This window comes from Pseudophryne corroboree, unplaced genomic scaffold (assembly GCF_028390025.1).
Source record: "Pseudophryne corroboree isolate aPseCor3 unplaced genomic scaffold, aPseCor3.hap2 scaffold_954, whole genome shotgun sequence".
Lineage (NCBI taxonomy): Eukaryota > Metazoa > Chordata > Amphibia > Anura > Myobatrachidae > Pseudophryne > Pseudophryne corroboree.
Genome location: NW_026970534.1, coordinates 91,879 through 96,997, shown reverse-complemented (window position 1 = coordinate 96,997; position 5,119 = coordinate 91,879).

The window sequence follows — 5,119 nt, the reverse complement described above, 5'->3', positions numbered from 1 at the left end:
CACTGCAGTAGTGCTCCCCAGTCTCCCCCACAATTATAAGCTGTGTGAGCTGAGCAGTCAGACAGATATATAATATATATAGATGATGCAGCACACTGGCCTGAGCCTGAGCAGTGCACACAGATATGGTATGTGACTGACTGAGTCACTGTGTGTATCGCTTTTTTCAGGCAGAGAACGGATATATTAAATAAACTGCACTGTGTGTCTGGTGGTCACTCACTATATAATATATTATGTACTCCTGGCTCCTGCTATAACCTATAACTGGCACTGCAGTAGTGCTCCCCAGTCTCCCCCACAATTATAAGCTGTGTGAGCTGAGCAGTCAGACAGATATATATAATATTATATATAGATAGATAATAGATGATGCAGCACACTGGCCTGAGCCTGAGCAGTGCACACAGATATGGTATGTGACTGAGTCACTGTGTGCTGTGTATCGCTTTTTTCAGGCAGAGAACGGATTATAAATAAAAGTGGTGGTCACTGGTCACTATCAGCAAAACTCTGCACTGTACACTACTGAGTACTCCTAATGCTCCCCAAAATTAGTAAATCAAGTGTCTCTCTAATCTATTCTAATTCTAAACGGAGAGGACGCCAGCCACGTCCTCTCCCTATCAATCTCAATGCACGTGTGAAAATGGCGGCGACGCGCGGCTCCTTATATAGAATCCGAGTCTCGCGATAGAATCCGAGCCTCGCGAGAATCCGACAGCGTCATGATGACGTTCGGGCGCGCTCGGGTTAACCGAGCAAGGCGGGAAGATCCGAGTCGCTCGGACCCGTGAAAAAAAACATGAAGTTCTGGCGGGTTCGGATTCAGAGAAACCGAACCCGCTCATCTCTAATGTATATACATGAGTGTGTGTGCATATATATATATATATATATACAGCCAGTTCCCAGGAACAAAAGTCCTCCCCCGCTTCCGCTAAGTCCACAGCATGACGCTGGGGCTCCACTGGTGGAACCAGGTGCGGTGGGGGCCCGTCTCAAGTGCTTCAGCAATCAGTGAGCTTGCTCACAGGTGGATCCCTGGATTCTACAAGTAGTGTCTCAGGGATTCAAGCTGGAATTCGAGACGTCGTCCCCTCGCCGTTTCCTAAAATCTGCCTTGCCAACATCTCCCTTGGACAGGGAGGCTGTGATAGAGGCAAATTCAAAAGCTGTATTTGCAGCAGGTGATAGTCAAGGTACCCCTCCTTCAACAAGGAAGGGGTTACTATTCCACAATGTTTGTGGTACCGAAACCGGACGGTTCGGTGAGACCCATTTTAAATTTTAAATCTTTGAACATGTATATAAAACGGTTCAAGTTCAAGATGGAATCGCTCAGGGCGGTTATCTCAAGCCTGGAGGAAGGGGATTACATGGTATCACTGGACATCAAGGATGCTTACCTGCATGTCCCCATTTACTCTCCTCACCAGGAGTACCTCAGATTTGTGGTACAGGACTGTCATTCTGCGGCGGGACTGCCGCATTCTAGATCAGTAAAAGCCCATTCCACGAGGAAGGTGGGCTCTTCTTGGGCGGCTGCCCGAGGGGTCTCTGCTTTACAACTTTGCAGAGCTGCTACTTGGTCGGGGTCAAACACATTTGCAAGATTTTACAAGTTTGACACCCTGGCTGAGGAGGACCTGGAGTTCGCTCATTCGGTGCTGCAGAGTCATCCGCACTCTCCCTCCCGTTTGGGAGCTTTGATATAATCCCCATGGTCCTTACGGAGTCCCAGCATCCACTTAGGACGTCAGAGAAAAATAAGAATTTACTTACCGATAATTCTATTTCTCATAGTCCGTAGTGGATGCTGGGAACTCCGTAAGGACCATGGGGAATAGCGGCTCCGCAGGAGACTGGGCACAAAAAGTAAAAGCTTTAGACTAGCTGGTGTGCACTGGCTCCTCCCCCTATGACCCTCCTCCAAGCCTCAGTTAAGATACTGTGCCCGGACGAGCGTACATAATAAGGAAGGATCTTGAATCCCGGGTAAGACTCATACCAGCCACACCAATCACACCGTACAACTCGTGATCTGAACCCAGTTAACAGTATGATAACCGTAGGAGCCTCTGAAAAGATGGCTTCCAACAATAAACAACCCGATTTGTTTGTAACAATAACTATATACAAGTATTGCAGACAATCCGCACTTGGGATGGGCGCCCAGCATCCACTACGGACTATGAGAAATAGAATTATCGGTAAGTAAATTCTTATTTTCTCTGACGTCCTAGTGGATGCTGGGAACTCCGTAAGGACCATGGGGATTATACCAAAGCTCCCAAACGGGCGGGAGAGTGCGGATGACTCTGCAGCACCGAATGAGAGAACTCCAGGTCCTCCTCAGCCAGGGTATCAAATTTGTAGAATTTAGCAAACGTGTTTGCCCCTGACCAAGTAGCTGCTCGGCAAAGTTGTAAAGCCGAGACCCCTCGGGCAGCCGCCCAAGATGAGCCCACCTTCCTTGTGGAATGGGCTTTTACAGATTTTGGCTGTGGCAGGCCTGCCACAGAATGTGCAAGTTGAATTGTACTACAAATCCAACGAGCAATCGTCTGCTTAGAAGCAGGAGCACCCAGTTTGTTGGGTGCATACAGTATAAACAGCGAGTCAGATTTTCTGACTCCAGCCGTCCTGGAAACATATATTTTCAGGGCCCTGACTACGTCCAGCAACTTGGAGTCCTCCAAGTCCCTAGTAGCCACAGGTACCACAGTAGGTTGATTCAAGTGAAACGCTGAAACCACCTTAGGGAGAAATTGAGGACGAGTCCTCAATTCCGCCCTATCCGAATGAAATATCAGGTAAGGGCTTTTATAGGATAAAGCCGCCAATTCTGATGCGCGCCTGGCTGAAGCCAGGGCCAACAGCATTACCACTTTCCATGTGAGATATTTCAAATCCACTGTGGCAAGTGGTTCAAACCAATGTGATTTTAGGAACCCTAAAACTACATTGAGATCCCAAGGTGCCACTGGAGGCACAAAAGGAGGCTGTATATGCAGTACCCCTTTGACAAACGTCTGAACTTCAGGCACTGAAGCCAGTTCTTTCTGGAAGAAGATCGACAGGGACGAAATTTGAACCTTAATGGATCCTAATTTTAGGCCCATAGACAATCCTGCTTGCAGGAAATGTAGGAAACGACCCAGTTGAAAATCCTCCGTAGGGGCCTTCTTGGCCTCACACCACGCAACATATTTTCGCCAAATGCGATGATAATGTTTTGCAGTTACATCCTTCCTGGCCTTGATCAGGGTAGGGATGACTTCATCTGGAATGCCTTTTTCCTTCAGGATCCGGCGTTCAACCGTCATGCCGTCAAACGCAGCCGCGGTAAGTCTTGGAACAGACAAGGTCCCTGCTGGAGCAGGTCCTTCCTTAGAGGTAGAGGCCACGGGTCCTCCGTGAGCATCTCTTGCAGCTCCGGGTACCAAGTTCTTCTTGGCCATTCCGGAGCCACGAGTATCGTTCTTACTCCTCTCCTTCTTATGATTCTCAGTACTTTTGGTATGAGAGGAAGAGGAGGGAACACATATACCGACTGGAACACCCACGGAGTTACCAGAGCGTCCACCGCTATTGCCTGAGGGTCCCTTGACCTGGCGCAATATCTGTCCAGTTTCTTGTTGAGACGGGACGCCATCATGTCCACCTTTGGTTTTTCCCAACGGTTTACAATCACTTGGAAGACTTCTGGATGAAGTCCCCACTTCCCCGGGTGGAGGTCGTGTCTGCTGAGGAAGTCTGCTTCCCAGTTGTCCACTCCCGGAATGAACACTGCTGACAGTGCTATCACATGATTTTCCGCCCAGCGGAGAATCCTTGCAGCTTCTGCCATTGCCCTCCTGCTTCTTGTGCCGCCCTGTCTGTTTACGTGGGCGACAGCCGTGATGTTGTCCGACTGGATCAATACCGGTTGACCCTGAAGCAGAGGCCTTGCTTGACTTAGGGCATTGTAAATGGCCCTTAGCTCTAGGATATTTATGTGAAGAGACGTTTCCATGCTTGACCACAAGCCCTGGAAATTTCTTCCCTGTGTGACTGCTCCCCAGCCTCTCAGGCTGGCATCCGTGGTTACCAGCATCCAATCCTAAGAAGCCACCATTTTTCCCAGGACTCTCGTGCACTGATGCACTGACACTTGTCCTGGTTTTAGGAGGTTCCTGACTAGCTCGGATAACTCCCTGGCCTTCTCCTCTGGGAGAAACACCTTTTTCTGGACTGTGTCCAGAATCATCCCTAGGAACAGTAGACGTGTTGTTGGAATCAGCTGTGATTTTGGGATATTTAGAATCCACCCGTGCTGACGTAGCACTACCTGAGATAGTGCTACTCCGACCTCTAACTGTTCCCTGGACCTTGCCCTTATCAGGAGATCGTCCAAGTAAGGGATAATTAATACGCCTTTTCTTTGAAGAAGAATCATCATTTCGGCCATTACCTTGGTAAAGACCCGTGGTGCCGTGGACAATCCAAACGGCAGCGTCTGAAACTGATAATGACAGTTTTGTATCACAAACCTGAGGTACCTTTGGTGAGAAGGGTAGATTGGGACATGGAGATAAGCATCCTTGATGTCTAGAGATACCATATAGTCCCCTTCTTCCAGGTTCGCTATCACTGCTCTGAGTGACTCCATCTTGAATTTGAACCTTTTTATGTAAGTGTTCAAAGATTTTAGATTTAAAATTGGTCTCACCGAGCCGTCCGGCTTCGGTACCACAAACAGCGTGGAATAATACCCCTTTCCCTGTTGTAGGAGGGGTACCTTGATTATCACCTGCTGGGAATACAGCTTGTGAATAGCTTCCAATACTGCCTCCCTGTCGGAGGGAGACGTTGGTAGAGCAGACTTCAGGAACCAGCGAGGGGGAGACGTCTCGAATTCCAATTTGTACCCCTGTGATACTACCTGCAGGATCCAGGGGTCCACTTGCGAGTGAGCCCACTGCGCGCTGAAATTCTTGAGACGGCCCCCCACCGTGCCCGAGTCTGCTTGCAGAGCCCCAGCGTCATGCTGAGGACTTGGCAGAAGCGGGGGAGGGCTTCTGCTCCTGGGAAGAGGCTGCATGGTGCAGTCTTTTTCCCCTTCTTCTGCCCCGGG